General features: G+C 54.0%; 1 long non-coding RNA gene across 1 annotated transcript in view; it reads left to right on the forward strand.

The window, feature by feature from the left end:
* The first annotated feature begins 643 nt into the window (after positions 1–643).
* The window catches only part of LOC136789564 (uncharacterized), a 36,771-nt gene continuing 17,351 nt past the window's right edge, over positions 644–20,063 (forward strand). Inside the window, exon 1 of the long non-coding RNA XR_010828252.1 lies at positions 644–4,077. This is a non-coding gene — a long non-coding RNA (uncharacterized lncRNA). The remainder of the gene's footprint in view (positions 4,078–20,063) is intronic.

Consider the following 20,063-nt stretch of genomic DNA (forward strand, 5'->3'; position numbering starts at 1 on the left):
CTGGCACCACCTGTGATGCAGTACAGTGAGTCCAGTGAGTGCACTGGCACCACTGGGGATGCAGTGCTCTGACTCCGGAGAGCGCACTGGCTCCACTGGGGATGCAGTGCAGTCAGTCCAGTGAGTGCACTGGCACCACTGGGGATGCCCTGCAGTGAGTCCAGGGATTGCACTGGCACCACTGGGGATGCAGTGCAGTGAGTCAAGAGAGTGCACTGGCACCACTGAGAATGCACTTCAGTGTGTCCAGAGAGTGCACTGGCACCACTGGGGATGCAGCGCAGTGACTCCAGAGAGTGCACTAGCACCACTGGGGATGCAGTGCAGTGAATCCAGTGAGTGCACTGGCACCGCTGGGGATGCAGTGCAGTGAGTCCAGAGAGTGCACTGGCACCACTGGGGATGCACTGCAGTGAGCCCAGAGAGTGCACTGGCACCACTGGAGATGCAGTACTGTGAGTCCAGTGAATGCACTGGAACCACTGAGGATGCAGTGCAGTGAGTCCAGGGAGTGCACTGGCACCACTGGGGATGCAGTGCAGTGAGTCCAGAGAGTGCACTGGCACCACTGGGGATGCAGTGCAGTGAGTCCAGAGAGTGCACTGGCACCACTGGGGATGCACTTCAGTGAGTCCAGAGACTTCCTAACCCAAGCAGCTGCTTCCGCCCTGGTCCTATTCTCTAGCATAACCAATGCCTGAGTCACCGGCCAATGAGACATCACACTAATAAACCACCCAACCTCCTGTCTACTACTGACAGCAGCAATCGCTATTAAACTGGGCCTAGTGCCATTTCACTTCTGATTCCCAGAAGTACTACAAGGATCGCCACTAATAACAGCCCTGCTACTCTCGACCCTCATAAAATTCCCCCCACTAACCCTGCTCCTACTAACATCCAAATCCCTCGACCCAGCTCTACTCACCGCCATGGCCCTAGCCTCAACAGCACTAGGAGGCTGAATAGGACTGAACCAAACACAAACACGCAAAATCCTAGCCTTCTCGTCCATCTCCCACTTAGGCTGAATCGCCATCATCCTAGTTTACAGCCCCAAATTGGCCTTACTTACCTTCTACCTATACACAATCATAACATCAGCCGTATTCCTAGCCCTTAACAAAATCAAAGCCCTTAACCTATCCATGATCACAACCTCATGAACAAAAACCCCAGTGCTAAACGCCACCCTAATACTAGTACTTTTATCCCTAGCAGGCCTCCCCCCATTAACAGGCTTTATACCAAAGTGACTTATCATCCAAGAACTAACTAAACAGGAAATAACACCAGCAGCCATGGCAATTGCCATGCTATCACTGCTCAGCCTCTTCTTCTACCTACGCCTCGCATACCACTCAACAATTACCCTTCCCCCCAACTCCTCTAACCACATAAAACAATGATACACTAGCAAAGCCCCAAGCACACCTACTGCGGTCCTTGCCTCACTATCAATCCTCTTACTTCCCCTGTCCCCAATAATACATGCCATTGTCTAGAAACTTAGGATAACACCCCAAACCGAAGGCCTTCAAAGCCTTAAATAAGAGTTAAACCCTCTTAGTTTCTGCACATTAAGACTTACAGAATATTAACCTGTATCTTCTGAATGCAAGTCAGACGCTTTAATTAAGCTAAAGCCTCCCTAGACAGATGGGCTTCGATCCCACAAAACTCTAGTTAACAGCTAAATGCCTAAACCAATTGGCTTCTGCCTACAAAGACCCTGACGCACCCTAGTGCGCATCGATGAGCTTGCAACTCAACATGAATTTCACTACAGAGCCGATAAGAAGAGGAATTAAACCTCTGTAAAAAGGACTACAGCCTAACGCTTCAACACTCAGCCATCTTACCCGTCACCTTCATCAACCGATGACTATTTTCCACTAACCATAAGGATATTGGCACCCTGTACCTCATCTTCGGGGCATGAGCAGGAATAGTCGGCACCGCACTCAGCCTATTAATCCGCGCAGAACTAGGACAACCAGGGACTCTCCTAGGCGACGACCAAATTTACAATGTAATCGTTACCGCTCACGCCTTTGTAATAATCTTCTTTATAGTCATACCCATCATGATCGGAGGATTCGGCAACTGATTAGTCCCCCTCATAATCGGTGCCCCCGACATAGCATTCCCGCGAATAAACAACATAAGCTTTTGACTCCTCCCCCCATCATTCCTCCTACTACTAGCCTCATCCACTGTAGAAGCTGGCGCCGGCACAGGCTGAACTGTCTACCCTCCCCTAGCAGGTAACCTTGCCCGCGCCGGAGCTTCAGTAGACCTGGCTATCTTCTCACTCCACTTAGCCGGTATCTCCTCCATCCTTGGGGCCATCAACTTTATCACCACAGCCATCAACATAAAACCCCCCGCACTCTCACAATACCAAACCCCACTATTTGTCTGATCCGTACTAATTACCGCCATCCTACTCCTTCTATCACTCCCCGTACTCGCCGCCGGTATTACAATATTACTAACTGATCGAAACCTAAACACCACATTCTTCGACCCCGCTGGAGGAGGAGACCCAATCCTGTACCAACACCTATTCTGATTCTTCGGACACCCAGAAGTCTATATTCTGATCCTACCGGGGTTCGGAATCATCTCACACGTAGTCACGTACTACTCAGGCAAAAAGGAGCCCTTCGGCTACATGGGAATAGTCTGAGCCATACTATCCATCGGCTTCCTAGGATTCATCGTCTGAGCTCACCACATGTTTACAGTAGGAATAGACGTTGATACCCGAGCCTACTTTACATCAGCCACTATAATCATTGCCATCCCTACCGGAATCAAAGTATTTAGCTGACTAGCCACCCTGCACGGAGGAACAATCAAATGAGACCCCCCAATACTATGAGCTCTAGGATTTATCTTCCTATTTACCATCGGAGGATTAACAGGAATCGTTCTTGCAAACTCTTCCCTAGACATCGCCCTGCACGACACGTACTACGTAGTTGCCCACTTCCACTACGTCCTATCCATAGGCGCCGTCTTTGCCATTCTAGCAGGATTTACTCACTGATTCCCACTACTCACTGGGTTTACCCTACACCAAACATGAGCAAAAGCCCACTTCGGGGTAATATTTACAGGAGTAAACCTAACGTTCTTCCCCCAGCACTTCCTAGGCCTAGCAGGAATACCCCGACGATACTCGGACTATCCCGACGCCTACACACTATGAAACACCATTTCCTCCATCGGCTCCCTAATCTCAATAGTAGCCGTAATCATACTAATATTCATCATCTGAGAAGCCTTTTCGGCCAAACGAAAAGTCCTACAACCAGAACTAACTACCACAAACGTTGAATGAATCCACGGCTGCCCTCCCCCATACCATACTTTCGAGGAACCGGCCTTCGTCCAAGTACAAGAAAGGAAGGAATCGAACCCTCACATGCTGGTTTCAAGCCAACTGCATTAACCGCTCATGCTTCTTTCTTATGAGACGTTAGTAAACCAATTACATAGCCTTGTCAAGACTAAATCACAGGTAAAAATCCTGTACATCTCATGTGGCCAACCACTCCCAACTAGGATTCCAAGACGCCTCATCACCCATCATAGAAGAACTCGTTGAATTCCACGACCACGCCCTAATCGTTGCCCTAGCTATCTGCAGCCTAGTTCTCTACCTTTTAGCCCACATACTAACAGAAAAACTCTCGTCCAATGCTGTAGACGCCCAAGAAGTAGAGCTGATCTGGACAATCCTACCTGCTATCGTCCTGGTACTCCTCGCCCTCCCATCCCTACAAATCCTCTACATAATGGACGAAATCGATGAACCAGACCTCACCCTAAAAGCCATCGGCCACCAATGATACTGAAGCTACGAATACACAGACTTCAAAGACCTATCATTCGACTCCTACATAGTGCCCACCCCAGACTTACCCAACGGCCACTTCCGACTGCTAGAAGTTGACCACCGCGTAGTTATCCCAATAGAATCCCCCATCCGCGTAATCATTACTGCAGGAGACGTACTCCACTCCTGAGCAGTCCCAACGCTCGGAGTTAAAACAGACGCAATCCCAGGCCGACTAAACCAAACTTCATTCATTACCACCCGGCCTGGGATTTTTTACGGACAATGCTCAGAAATTTGCGGGGCTAATCACAGCTACATACCCATTGTAGTAGAATCAACCCCACTCCCACATTTCGAGGCCTGATCGTCCCTTCTATCATCATCCTAATCATTAAGAAGCTATGCAACAGCACTAGCCTTTTAAGCTAGCCAAAGAGGGACTTCCCCCTCCTTAATGATATGCCACAGCTTAACCCCGCACCATGATTTTCAATCATAATTATAACCTGATTAACCCTAGCACTCCTCATCCAACCAAAACTACTAGCCTTCACCACAACCAACCCCCCATCAAATAAGACCTCCCTCACTACCAAACCCACACCATGATCCTGACCATGAACCTAAGCTTCTTTGACCAATTTTCCAGCCCCAATCTATTCGGCATCCCCTTAATCCTACTATCCCTACTCTTCCCAGCCCTACTATTCCCGTCCCCAAACAACCGATGAATCAACAACCGCCTTTCTACTATCCAAACATGACTCCTTCACCTAATCACAAAACAACTAATAGTCCCACTCAACAAAAATGGCCACAAATGAGCCATAATATTTACATCCCTAATAATCATACTTCTTACAATCAACCTTCTAGGCCTCCTTCCATATACATTCACCCCAACCACCCAACTATCTATGAACATAGCCCTAGCCTTCCCACTATGGCTCGCCACACTACTAACAGGCCTACGAAACCAACCATCAGCCTCTTTAGCCCACCTATTACCCGAAGGTACCCCTACACCCCTAATCCCCGCACTAATCCTGATCGAAACAACCAGCCTACTAATCCGCCCCCTAGCCCTCGGAGTCCGCCTTACAGCCAACCTTACAGCAGGACACTTACTCATCCAACTCATCTCTACAGCCTCCATTGCATTAATACCCACCCTTCCTGCAGTATCCATCCTAACAATAATCATCCTACTACTCCTAACCATCCTAGAAGTAGCAGTAGCCATAATCCAGGCCTACGTCTTCGTGCTCCTTCTAAGCCTATACTTACAAGAAAACATCTAATGGCACACCAAGCACACTCATACCACATAGTTGACCCAAGCCCTTGACCAATCTTCGGGGCAGCCGCCGCCCTACTCACAACCTCAGGATTAATCATGTGATTCCACTACAACTCATCCATACTACTAACCCTAGGCCTCATCTCAATACTCCTAGTAATACTCCAATGATGACGAGACATTGTACGAGAAAGCACCTTCCAAGGCCATCACACTCCCACAGTCCAAAAAGGCCTACGATACGGCATAATCCTTTTCATCACATCCGAAGCATTCTTCTTCTTAGGGTTCTTCTGAGCGTTCTTCCACTCGAGCCTGGCCCCAACCCCAGAACTAGGAGGCCAATGACCCCCAACAGGAATTAAACCACTCAACCCGATAGAAGTCCCCCTACTAAACACAGCCATCCTACTAGCCTCAGGCGTTACCGTAACGTGAGCCCATCACAGCATCACAGAAGGAAACCGAAAACACGCCATCCACGCCCTAACCCTAACGATCCTCCTGGGATTCTACTTCACAGCCCTACAAGCAATAGAATACCACGAAGCCCCATTCTCAATCGCCGATAGCGTCTACGGATCTACCTTCTTCGTTGCCACTGGATTCCACGGACTCCACGTAATCATCGGATCCTCCTTCCTGACCGTCTGCCTCTTCCGACTGATCAAGTTCCACTTTACATCAGACCACCACTTCGGATTCGAGGCAGCAGCCTGATACTGACACTTCGTAGACGTCATCTGACTATTCCTCTACATAACCATCTACTGATGAGGATCTTGCTCTTCTAGTATATTAATTACAATTGACTTCCAATCTCTAGAATCTGGTATAAACCCAGAGGAGAGCAATGAACGCACTCATGTTCATATTCGCCCTATCATCAATCCTAAGCGCCGCCCTAACCGCATTAAACTTCTGACTCGCCCAAATAAACCCCGACTCAGAGAAACTCTCACCGTACGAATGTGGGTTCGACCCACTTGGATCTGCTCGATTACCATTCTCAGTCCGATTCTTCCTCAGTAGCCATCCTGTTCGTCCTATTCGACCTAGAAATCGCCCTCCTACTCCCCCTGCCATGAGCCGTCCAACTCCAATCCCCCCTAATGACCCTCACCTGAACTGTAGTGATCCTCCTTCTCCTAACACTCGGACTGGCCTACGAGTGAATTCAAGGGGGCCTAGAATGAGCAGAATAACAGAAAGTTAGTCTAACCAAAAAGATAGCTGGTTTCGACCCAGCAGATTACAGCCAACCCTGTAACTTTCTTATGTCGCCCCTACATTTAAGCTTCTACTCAGCCTTCATTTTCAGCGGACTAGGACTAGCCTTCCACCGAACCCACCTAGTATCCGCCCTACTATGCCTTGAAAGCATAATATTATCGATATTCGTAGGCCTATCAATATGATCCATCGAAAACCAAGTCTCCTCATTCACCATGGTACCAATTCTCATGCTAACCTTCTCAGCGTGTGAGGCGGGCACAGGCCTGGCCATCCTAGTAGCCTCCACCCGCACACATGGCTCCGACCATCTACACAACCTAAACCTCCTGCAATGCTAAAAATCATCCTACCCACAATCATACTTCTTCCAACAGCCCTGCTGTCTCCACCAAAATTTCTATGGACTAACACCACCTTATACAGCCTCCTAATCGCTGCCCTAAGCCTACAGTGATTAATCCCAACCTACTACCCCTACAAATTTTTATCCAACTGAACAGGAATTGACCAAATCTCATCCCCCCTCCTAGTACTATCCTGCTGACTACTCCCACTCATAATCATAGCAAGCCAAAACCACCTGCAACAAGAACCCCTACAACGCAAACGAATCTTTATCTCAACCTTAGTCGCAGTCCAGCCATTCATCCTACTAGCCTTTTCCACCACAGAACTAGCACTATTTTACATCTCATTTGAAGCAACCCTCATTCCCACCCTAATCTTAATCACCCGATGGGGGAACCAACCAGAACGCCTAAGCGCTGGCATCTACCTGCTATTCTACACGCTAGTAAGCTCTCTACCCCTGCTAATCACAATCATACACCTATACGTGAAAATTGGCACCCTGCACCTGCCAACCCTACAACTAACCCACCCAACCCTATCCACCTCATGGACAGGAATACTATCAGGTCTAGCACTGCTCATAGCATTCATAGTAAAAGCCCCACTATACGGCCTACACCTCTGACTGCCAAAAGCCCACGTAGAAGCACCCATCGCAGGCTCAATACTCCTCGCCGCCCTACTACTAAAGCTAGGAGGATACGGAATTATACGAGTCACTCTATTTATGGGCCCACTGTCCAACCTCCTGCACTACCCCTTCCTAACCCTGGCCCTATGAGGCGCCCTAATGACTAGCTCAATCTGCCTACGACAGACAGACCTAAAATCACTAATCGCTTATTCATCCGTTAGCCACATAGGCCTAGTTATCGCCGCAGGAATAATCCAAACCCACTGATCATTCTCAGGGGCAATGATCCTAATAATTTCCCATGGACTAACTTCCTCCATACTATTCTGCCTAGCCAACACAAACTATGAACGTACGCACAGCCGAATTCTACTACTCACACGAGGCCTACAACCTCTCCTACCACTCATAGCTACCTGATGATTGCTGGCCAATCTAACAAACATAGCCTTACCCCCAACAACAAACCTCATAGCAGAGCTAACCATTATAATCACCTTATTCAACTGATCTGCCTTCACGATCATCCTAACAGGAATCGCAACCCTACTAACCGCCTCCTACACCTTATTCATACTACTAATGACCCAACGAGGCTCAATCCCCTCCCACATCACATCTATGCAAAACTCAACCACGCGAGAACACCTGCTCATAACACTCCACATTATCCCAATATTCCTCCTAATCCTCAAACCCGAACTGATCTCCGGAATCCCCTCATGCAAGTATAGTTTAAACCAAACATTAGACTGTGATTCTAAGAATAGAAGTTCAAACCTTCTTACCTGCCGAGGGGAGGGTTTAACCAACAAGAGCTGCTAACTCTTACATCTGAGCCTAAAACCTCAGCCCCCTTACTTTTAAAGGATAACAGCAATCCACTGGTCTTAGGAACCACCCATCTTGGTGCAAATCCAAGTAAAAGTAGTGAACCCCACACTACTAATCAACTCCCTCACACTACTCACGCTGACAATCCTCCTAACCCCAATCATCCTGCCATTTCTATTTAAAAACTTTAAAAACACCCCACAAGCCACCACCCGCGCTGTTAAAACCGCATTCCTAATTAGCCTAGCCCCTACAACCGCATTCATCTACTCGGGAGTAGAATCTGTCACCTGCCACTGGGAGTGAAAATTCATTATAAACTTTAAAATCCCCCTGAGCCTAAAAATAGACCAATACTCAATAACATTTCTTCCAATCGCCCTATTTGTAACATGATCAATCCTACAATTCGCCATATGATACATGGCCTCAGAGCCATACGTAACAAAATTTTTCACCTACCTACTGACATTCCTAGTCGCCATACTCCTCCTAACAACCGCAAACAACATATTCCTCCTATTCGTAGGCTGGGAAGGAGTAGGAATCATGTCCTTCCTTCTCATCAGCTGATGACAAGGCCGAGCAGATGCCAACACCGCCGCCCTACAAGCCGTAATCTACAACCGAATCGGAGACATCGGACTGATCCTGAGCATAGCATGACTAGCTTCAACATTCAACACCTGAGAGATCCAACAAGCCGTACACCCCCACCAAACCCCAATCCTCCCCCTCATAGGATTAATCCTCGCAGCCGCAGGAAAATCCGCCCAATTTGGACTGCACCCATGACTGCCCGCAGCAATAGAAGGCCCCACCCCAGTATCAGCCCTACTGCACTCCAGTACCATAGTAGTAGCCGGAATCTTCCTGCTCATCCGCATGCACCCCCTGCTAGCCACCAACCAGACAGCCCTAACTGCCTGCCTATGCCTAGGTGCTCTATCAACCCTATTCGCTGCCACATGCGCCCTAACCCAAAATGACATCAAAAAAATCATTGCTTTCTCAGCATCCAGCCAACTAGGACTAATAATAGTCACTATCGGACTAAACCTCCCACAACTAGCCTTCCTACACATCTCAACCCATGCCTTCTTTAAAGCCATACTATTCCTATGCTCAGGGTCTATCATCCACAACCTAAACGGAGAACAAGATATCCGAAAGATAGGAGGCCTACAGAAAATACTCCCAGTCACTACTTCCTGCCTAACCATCGGAAACCTGGCGCTGATAGGAACCCCATTCCTAGCCGGATTCTACTCAAAAGACCTCATCATCGAAAGCTTAAACACATCATACCTAAATACTTGAGCCCTTATAGCCACAGCATTCACCGCAACCTACAGCATCCGCATAACCATCCTAGTCCAAGCTGGACAAACCCGAATCCCCCCAATAGTATCAATAAACGAAAACAACCCACTAATCACCGCCCCCCCTAACCCGACTCGCCCTAGGCAGCATTACAGCAGGAATAATCATTACCTCTTTCATCACACCAACCAAAACCCCCCCAATAACCATACCCCTTATCACCAAAACCGCTGCCATCCTCATAACAATCCTAGGAATCATCCTAGCCCTAGAACTATCGAACATAACACACACCCTCACTCACCCCAAACCAACCCCCCTCATAAACTTCTCCTCTGCATTAGGGTACTTCAACCCCCTAGTACACCGATTCTTCTCCAAAAACCTACTAGAAAAGGGACAAAACATTGCCCTACACTTGATCGACCTCTCCTGACTCAAAAAAATAGGGCCAGAGGGCCTTGCTGAACTACAAGTAGCCGCAAGCAAAGCCGCAACCTCAATACACACAGGGCTAATTAAGGCCTACCTAGGATCCTTCGCCCTCTCCATCCTGGTAATAATCCTAATAACACACAGACTCACTAATGGCCCCTAACATCCGCAAATCCCATCCCCTACTAAAAATAATCAACAACTCCCTAATCGACCTACCCGCCCCCTCCAACATCTCTGCCTGATGAAACTTCGGCTCCCTTCTAGCCATCTGCTTAGCCACACAAATCCTAACAGGCCTGCTACTAGCCATACACTACACCGCAGACACTTCACTCGCCTTCTCCTCAGTAGCTCACACATGCCGAGACGTCCAGTACGGATGGCTCATCCGCAACCTCCACGCCAACGGTGCTTCGCTCTTCTTTATCTGCATCTACTTACACATCGGACGAGGCCTCTACTACGGCTCCTACCTATAAAAAGAAACCTGAAACACAGGAGTAATCCTCCTACTCACCCTAATAGCAACTGCCTTCGTAGGGTATGTCCTACCATGAGGACAAATGTCATTCTGAGGGGCCACCGTAATCACCAACCTATTCTCAGCCATCCCGTACATTGGGCAAACTCTAGTAGAATGAGCCTGAGGAGGATTCTCAGTAGACAATCCAACCTTAACCCGATTCTTCGCCATCCACTTCCTACTGCCCTTCCTAATTGCAGGAATCACCCTAGTCCACCTAACCTTCCTACACGAATCAGGCTCAAATAACCCACTAGGAATCGTATCAGACTGCGACAAAATCCCATTCCACCCATACTTCTCCATTAAAGACAGCTTAGGGCTTACCCTAATAATCACCCCTCTAATACCACTAGCCCTATTTTCACCGAACCTCCTGGTTCTTGGAATCCTAGTTGGGAGTGGTTGGCCACATGAGATGTACAGGATTTTTACCTGTGATTTAGTTTGACAAGGCTAAGTAATTGGTTTACTAACGTCTCATAAGAAAGAAGCATGAGCGGTTAATGCAGTTGGCTTGAAACCCATCCCCAGTGGTGCCAGTGCACTCTCTGAACTCACTGAAGTGCATCCCCAGTGGTGCCAGTGCACTCTCTGCACTCACTGCACTGCATCCCCAGTGGTGCCAGGGCGCTCTCTGGAGTCACAGCACTGCATCCCCAGTGGAGCCAGTGCACTCTCTGGACTCACTGTACTGCATCCCCAGTGGTGACAGTGCACTCTCTGGACTCACTGCAGGGCATCCCCAGTGGTGCCACTGCACTCTCTGTACTCACTGCAGTTCATCCCCAGTGGTGCCAGTGCAGTCTCTGGAGTAACTGCAGTGCATCCCCAGTGGTGCCAAAGCACTCTCTGGACTCACTGCACCGCATCCCCAGTGGTGCCAGTGCACTCTCTGGACTCACTGCACTGCATCCCCAGTGGTGCCAAAGCACTCTCTGGACTCACTGTACTGCATCCCCAGTGGTGCCAGTGCACTCTCTGGACTCACTGCACTGCATCCCCAGTGCTGCCAGTGCACTCTCTGGAGTCACTGCAGTGCATCCCCAGTGGTGCCAGTGCACTCTCTGCACTCTATGAAGTGCATTCTCAGTGGTGCCAGTGCACTCTCTGGACTCACTGCAGTGCATCCCCAGTGGTGCCAGTGCACTCTCTGGACTCACTGCACTGCATCCCCAGTGGTGCCAGTGCACTCTATGGACTCACTGCAGGGCATCCCCAGTGGTGCCAGTGCACTCTCTGGACTCACTGGAGTGCATCACCTGTGGTGCCAGTGCACTCTCTGGACTCACTGCACTGCAAACCCAGTGCTGCCAGTGCACTCTCTGGACTCACTGCACTGCATCACCAGTGGTGCCAGTGCACTCTCTGGACTCACTGCAGGGCATCCCCAGTGGTGCCAGTGCACTCTCTGGACTCACTGCAGGGCATCCCCAGTGGTGCCAGTGCACTCATTGGACTCACTGTACTGCATCCCCAGTGGTGCCAGTGCACTCTCTGGACTCACTGCACTGCATCCCCAGTGGTGCCAGTGCACTCTCTGGACTCACTGCACTTGCATCCCCAGTGGTGCCAGTGCACTCTCTGGACTCACTGCAGGGCATCCCCAGTGGTGCCAGTGCACTGTCTGGACTCACTGCAGGGCATCCCCAGTGGTGCCAGTGCACTCTCTGGACTCACTGTACTGCACCCCCAGTGGTGCTAGTGCACTCACTGGACTCACTGCACTGCATCCGCAGTGGTGCCAGTGCACTCTCTGGACTCACTGCAGTGCATCCCCAGTGGTGCCAGTGCACTCTCTGGACTCACTGCACTGCATCCCCAGTGGTGCTAGTGTACTCACTGGACTGACTGCACTGCATCCCCAGTGGTGCCAGTGCGATCTCCGGAGTCACAGCACTGCATCCCCAGTTGTGCCAGTGCACTCACTGGACACACTGTACTGCATCACAGGTTGTGCCAGTGCACTCTCTGGACTCACTGCACTGCATCCCCAGTGGTGCCAGTGCACTCTCTGGACTCACTGCACTGCATCCCCAGTGGTGCCAGTGCACTCTCTGGACTCACTGCACTGTATCCCCAGTGGTTCCAGTGCACTCTCTGGACTCACTGCACTGCATCCCCAGTGGTGCCAGTGCACTCTCTGGACTCACTGCAGTGCATCCCCAGTCGTGCCAGTGCACTCTCTGGACTCACTGTACTGCATCCCCAGTGGTGCCAGTGCACTCACTGGACTCACTGGACACATCCCCATTGGTGCCAGTGCACTCTCTGGACTCACTGCACTGCATCCCCAGTGGTGCCAGTGCCCTCTCTGGACTCACTGCAGGGCATCCCCATGGGTGCCAGAGCACTCTCTGGACTCACTGCACTGCATCCCCAGTGGAGCCAGTGAAGTCTCTGGACTCACTGCACTGCATCCCCAGTGTTGCCAGTGCACTCTCTGGACTCACTGCACTGCATCCCCAGTGGTGCCAGTGCACTCTCTGGACTCACTGTACTGCATCCCCAGTGGTGCCAGTGCACTCTGTGGACTCACTGTACTGCATCCCCAGTGGTGCCAGTGCAATCTCTGGACTCACTGCAGTGCATCCCCCGTGGTGCCAGTGCACTCTCTGGACTCACTGCACTGCATCCCCAGTGGTGCCAGTGCACTCTCTGGACTCACTGTACTGCATCCCCAGTAGTGCCAGTGCACTCTCTGGACTCACTGCAGTGCATCCCCAGTGGTGCCATTGAGCTCTCTCGACTCACTGCCCTGCATCCCCAGTGGTGCCAGTGTACTAACAGGATTCACTACACTGCATCCCTGGTGGTGCTAGTGCACTCTCTGGACTCACTGCACTGCATCCCCAGTGGTGCCAGTGCACTCTCTGGACTCACTGTACTGCATCACCAGTGGTGACAGTGCACTCTCTGGACTCACTGCAGTGCATCCCCAGTGGTGCCAGTGCACTCTCTGGACTCACTGAAGTGCATCCCCAGTGGCGCCAGTGCACTCTCTGGACTCACTGCACTGCATCCCCAGTGGTGCCAGTGCACTCTCTGGACTCACTGCACTGCATCCCCAGTGGTGCCAGTGCAATTTCTGTACTCACTGTATTGCATCCCCAGTGGTGCCAGTGCACTCTCTGGACTAACTGCAGTGCATCCCCTGTGGTGCCAGTGCACTCTCTGGACTCAATATACTGCATCACCAGTGGTGCCAGTGCACTCTCTGGACTCACTGCACTGCATCCCCAATGCTGCCAGTGCATTCACTAGACTCACTGGACTTCATCTCCAGTGGTGCCAGTGCACTCTCTGGACTCACTGAACTGCATCCCCAGTGGTGCCAGTGCACTCACTGGATTCACTGCACTGCATCCCTAGTGGTGCCAGTGCACTCTGTGGACTCACTGCAGTGCATCCCCAGTGGTTCCAGTGCACTCTGTGGACTCACTGCACTGCATCCCCAGTGGTGCCAGTGCACTCTCTGCACTCACTGCACTGCATCCCCAGTGGTGCCAGTGCAGTCTCTGGAGTAAATGCAGTGCATCCCGAGTGGTGCCAGTGCACTCTCTGGACTCACTGCACTGCATCCCCAGTGGTGCCAGTGCACTCACTGGATTCACTGCACTGCATCCCCAGTGGTGCCAGTGCACTCTGTGGACTCACTGTACTACATCCCCAGTGGTGACATTGCACTCTCTGGACTCACTGCAGGGCATCCTCTGTGGTTCCAGTTCACTCACTGGACTCACTGCACTGCATCCCCAGTGGTGCCAGTGCACTCTCTGGACTCACTAAACTGCATCACCAGTAGTGCCAGTGCACTCTCTGCACTCACTGCACTGCATCCCCAGTGGTGCCAGTGCACTCTCTGGACTCACTGCACTGCATCCCCAGTGGTGCCAGAGCACTCACTGGACTCACTGCACTGCATCCCCAGTGGTGCCAGTGCACTCTCTGGACTCACTGAACTGCATCCCCAGTGGTGCCAGTGCACTCTCTGGACTCACTGTACTGCATCCCCAGTGTTGCCAGTGCACTCTCTGGACTCACTGCAGTGCATCCCCAGTGTTGCCAGTGCACTCTCTGGACTCACTGCACTGCATCCCCAGTGTTGCCAGTGCACTCTCTGGACTCACTGCACTGCTCCAGCCGCGGCAGTCGCTCCAGCCGCGGTAGCCCTCCAGCCTCGGCAGCCGCGGCAGCCGCGGCAGCCGCTCCAGCCGCGGCAGCTCTCCGTCCGCGGCATACGCGGCAGACTCTCCGACCGCGGCAGCCGCTACAGCCGCTCCAGCCGCGGCAGACGCGGTAGCCGCTCCAAACGCGGCAGGCGCTCCAACCGCGGCAACCACTCTTGCCGTGGCAGCAGCTCCACTCGGTAGCGGCTGGAGCGGCTGCCGCGGCTGGAGCGGCTGGAGCGGCTGCCACGGCTAGAGCGCCTGCCGCGTTTGGAGCGGCTGCCGCGGCTGGAGCGGCTGGAGCGGCTGGAGCGGCTGCCGCGGCTGGAGCGGCTGCCGCGGCTGGTGGGGCTAACGCGGCTGGAGAGGCTGACGCGGTTGGAGCGTCTAGAGCGTCTGCCGCGGCTGGAGGGGCGACCGCGGCTGGAGCGGTTGACGCGGCTGGAGCGGATGCCGAGGCTGGAGCGGCACTCTCTGGACTCACTGCACTGCATCACCAGTGGTGCCAGTGCACTCTCTGGACTCACTGCAGTGCATCCCCAGTGGTGCCAGTGCACTCTCTGGACTCACTGCAGTGCATCCCCAGTGGTGCCAGTGCACTCTCTGGACTCACTGCACTGCATCCCCAGTGGTGCTAGTGCACTCTCTGGACTCACTGCAGTGCATCCCCAGTGGTTCCAGTGCACTCTCTGGACTCACTGCACTGCATCACCAGTGGTGCCAGTGCACTCTCTGGACTCACTGCAGTGCATCCTCAGTGGTGCCAGTGCACTCTCTGGACTCACTGCACTGCATCCCCAGTGGTGCCAGTGCACTCTCTGGACTCACTGTACTGCATCCCCAGTGGTGCCAGTGCACTCTCTGGACTCACCGCACTGCACCCTGAGTGGTGCCAGTGCACTCTCTGGACTCACTGCACCGCATCCCCAGTGGTGTCAGTGCACTCTCTGAAGTCACTGCGCTGCATCCCCAGTGGTGCCAGTGCACTCCCTGGACTCACTGCACTGCTCCAGCCGCGGCAGCCGCTCCAGCCGCGGTATCCCTCCGGCGGTGGCAGCCGCTCCACTCGGTAGCGGCTGGAGCGGCTGCCGCGGCTGGAGCGGCTGCCGCGGCTGGAGCGGCTGCCGCGGCTGGAGCGGCTGGAGCGGCTGCCGCGGATGGAGCGGCTGCCGCGGCTGGAGCGGCTGGCGCGCCTGGAGGGGCTGGAGCGGCTGCCGCGGCTGGAGCGGCTGGAGCGGCTGCCGCGGCTGGAGCGTCTGCCGCGGCTGGAGGGGCTACCGCGGATGCAGCGGTTGACTGGGCTGGAGCGGATGCCGAGGCTGGAGCGGCACTCTCTGGACTCACTGCACTGCATCACCAGTGGTGCTAGTGCACTCTCTGGACTCACTGCACTGCATCCCCAGTGGTGCTAGTGCACTCTCTGGACTCACTGCAGGGCATCCCCAGTGGTGCTAGTGCACTCTGGACTCACTGCAGTGCATCCCCAGTGGTGCCAATGCACTCTCTGGACTCACTGCACCGCATTCCCACTGGTGTCAGTGCACTCTCTGGACTCACTGCGCTGCATCCCCAGTGCTGCCTGTGCACTGTCTGGACTCACTGCACTGCATCCCCTGTGGTGCCAGTGCACTCTCTGGAGTAACTGCAGTGCATCCCCAGTGGTGCGAAATTACTCTATGCACTCCAGGCACCGCATCCCCAGTGGTGCCAGTGCACTCTCTGGACTCAGTGCACCGCATCGCCAGTGGGGCCAGTGCACTCTCTGGACTAACTGCAGTGCATCCCCAATGGTGCCAGTGCACTCTCTGGAGTCACTGCAGTGCATCCACAGTGGTGCCAAAGCACTCTCTGGACTCCTGGCACCACATCCCCAGTGGTGCCAGTGCACTCTCTGGACTCGCGGCACTGCATCCGCAGTGTTGTCAGTACACTCTCTGCAGTCACTGTAGTGCATTCCCAGTGTGGCCGGGGCACTCTCTGGACTCACGGCACTGCATCCCCAGTGGTGCCAGTGCACTCTCTGGACTCACTGCACTGCATCACCAGTGGTGCCAGTGCACTCTCTGGACTCACTGCACTTAATCCCCAAGGTGCCAGTGCACTCTCTGGACTCACTGCACTGCTCCAGCCGCGGCAGCCTCTCCAGCCACACCAGCCGCGGCATCCGCTCCAGACTCGGCATCCGCTCCAGCCGCGTTAACCGCTCCAGCCGCGGTAGCCCCTCCAGCCGCGCCAGCCGCTCCAGCCGCGGCAGCCGCTCCAGCCGCTCCAGCCGCGGCAGCCGCTCCAACCGCGGCAGCCGCTCCAGCCGCAGCAGCCGCTCCAGCCGCTCCAGCCGCGGCAGCCGCTCCAGCCGCTACCGAGTGGAGCGGCTGCCACGGCTGGAGGGTACCGCGGCTGGAGCGGTGCAGTGAGTCCAGGGAGTGCAAAGGCACCAGTGGGGATGGAGTGCAGTGAGTCCAAAGACTTCACTGTCACCACTGGGAATGCAGTGCGGTGAGTCCAGAGAGTGCACTGGCACCACTGGGGATGCGGCGCAGTGAGTCCAGAGAGTGCACTGGCACCACTCAGGGTGCAGTGCGGTGAGTCCAGAGAGTGCACTGGCACCACTGGGGATGCAGTACAGTGAGTCCAGAGAGTGCACTGGCACCACTGGGGATGCAGTGCAGTGAGTCCAGAGAGTGCACTGGCACCACTGGGGATGCGGTGCAGTGAGTCCAGAGAGTGCACTGGCACCACTGGGGATGCACTACACTGAGTCCAGGGATAGCACTGGCACCACTGGGGATGCAGTGCAGTGAGTCCAGAGAGTGCACTGGCACCACTGGGGATGCCCTGCAGTGAGTCCAGAGAGTGCACTGGCACCACTGGGGATGCAGTGCAGTGAGTCCAGACAGTGCACTGGCACCACTGGGGATGCCCTACAGTGAGTCCAGAGAGTGCACTGGCACCACTGGGGATGCACTACACTGAGTCCAGGGATAGCACTGGCACCACTGGGGATGCACTGCAGTGAGTCCAGAGAGTGCACTGGCACCATTGGGGATGCCCTGCAGTGAGTCCAGAGAGTGCACTGGCCCCACTGGGGATGCAGTGCAGTGAGTCCAGAGAGTGCACTGGCACCACTGGGGATGCACTGCAGTGAGTCCAGAGAGTGCACTGGCACCACTGGGGATGCACTTCAGTGAGTCCAGAGAGTGCACTGGCACCACTGGGGATGCAGTGCAGTGAGTCCAGAGAGTGCACTGGCTCCACTGGGGATGCAGTGCAGTGAGTCCAGAGAGTGCACTGGCACCACTGGGGATGTGTCCAGTCAGTCCAGAGAGTGCACTGGCACCACTGGGGATGCGGTGCAGTGAGTCCAGAGAGTGCACTGGCACCACTCAGGGTGCAGTGCGGTGAGTCCAGAGAATGTAATGGCACCAATGGGGATGCAGTGCAGTGAGTCCAGAGAGTGCACTGGCACCACTGGGGATGCAGTGCAGTGAGTCCAAAGACTTCACTGTCACCACTGGGAATGCAGAGCAGTGAGTCCAGAGAGTGCACTGGCACCACTGGGGATGCAGTGAAGTGAGTCCAGAGAGTGCACTGGCACCACTGAGGATGCACTTCAGTGAGTCCAGAGAGTGCACTGGCACCACTGGGGATGCACTGCAGTGAGTCCAGAGAGTGCACTAGCACCACTGGGGATGCAGTGCAGTGAATCCAGTGAGTGCACTGGCACCACTGGTGATGCAGTGCAGTGAGTCCAGAGAGTGCTCTGGCACCACTGGAGATGCAGTACAGTGAGTCCAGTGAATGCACTGGAACCACTGGGGATGCAGTGCACTGAGTCCAGAGAGTGCACTGGCACCACTGGTGATGCAGTACAGTGAGTCCAGTGAGTGTACTGGCACCACTGGGGATGCAGTGCAGTGAGTCCACAGAGTGCACTGGCACCACTGGGGATGCAGTACAGTGAGTCCAGTGAGTGCACTGGCACCACTGGGGATGTAGTGCAGTGACTCGAGAGAGTGCACTGGCACCACTGGGGATGCAGTGCCGCGAGTCCAGAGAGTGCACTGGCACCACAGGGGATGCGGTGCCGGAGGTCCAGAGAGTGCATTGGCACCACTGGGGATGCACTGCAGTGACTCCAGAGAGTGCACTGGCACCAATGGGGATGCACTGCAGTGAGCCCAGAGAGTGCACTGGCACCACTGGGGATGCGGTGCCGGGAGTCCAGAGAGTGCTTTGGCACCACTGGGGATGCACTGCAGTTACTCCAGAGAGTGCACAGGCACCACTGGGGATGCAGTGCAGTGAGTCCAGAGAGTGCACTGCCACCACTGGAGATGACACGCAGTGATTCCAGAGAGTGCAATGGCACCACTGGGGATGCGGTGCAGTGAGTCCAGAGAGTGCACTGGCACCACTCAGGGTGCAGTGCGGTGAGTCCAGAGAATGCACTGGCACCAATGGGGATGCAGTGCAGTGAGTCCAGAGATTGCACTGGCACCACTTGGGATGCAGTGCACTGAGTCCAGAGAGTGCACTGGCACCACCTGTGATGCAGTACAGTGAGTCCAGTGAGTGCACTGGCACCACTGGGGATGCAGTACAGTGACTCCAGAGAGTGCACAGGCAACACTGGGGATGCACTGCAGTGAGTCCAGAGAGTGCACTGGCACCACTGGGGATGCACTGCAGTGAGTCCAGAGAGTGCACTGGCACCACTGGGGATGCAGTGCAGTGAGTCCAGAGAGTGCACTGGCACCACTTGGGATGCAGTGCACCGAGTCCAGAGAGTGCACTGGCACCAGTGGGGATGCAGTACAGTGAGTCCAGAGAGTGCACTGGCACCACTGGGGATGCAGTGCAGTGAGTCCACAGAGTGCACTGGCACCACTGGGGATGCAGTACAGTGAGTCCAGAGAGTGCACTGGCACCACTGGGGATGCGGTGCCGGGAGTCCAGAGAGTACTTTGGCACCACTGGGGATGCACTGCAGTTACTCCAGAGAGTGCACTGGAACCACTGGGGATGCAGTGCAGTGAGTCCAGAGAGTGCACTGGCACCACTGGGGATGCACTGCAGTGAGTCCAGAGAGTGCTCTGGCACCACTGGGGATGCAGTGCAGTGAGTCCAGAGAGTGCACTGGCACCACTGGGGATGCAGTGCAGTTACTCCAGAGAGTGCACTGGCAACACTGGGGATGCGGTGCAGTGAGTCCAGAGAATGCACTGGCACCACTGGGGATGCAGTGCAGTCAGTCCAGTGAGTGTACTGGCACCACTGGGGATGCAGTGCAGTGAGTCCAGAGAGTGCACTGGCACCACTGGGGATGCAGTGCAGTGAGTCCAGAGAGTGCACTGGCACCACTGGGGATGCACTGCAGTGAGTCCACAGAGTGCACTAGCACCACT

This window comes from Anser cygnoides, unplaced genomic scaffold (genome assembly GCF_040182565.1).
Source record: "Anser cygnoides isolate HZ-2024a breed goose unplaced genomic scaffold, Taihu_goose_T2T_genome scaffold_62_1, whole genome shotgun sequence".
Taxonomy (NCBI): Eukaryota; Metazoa; Chordata; class Aves; order Anseriformes; family Anatidae; genus Anser; species Anser cygnoides.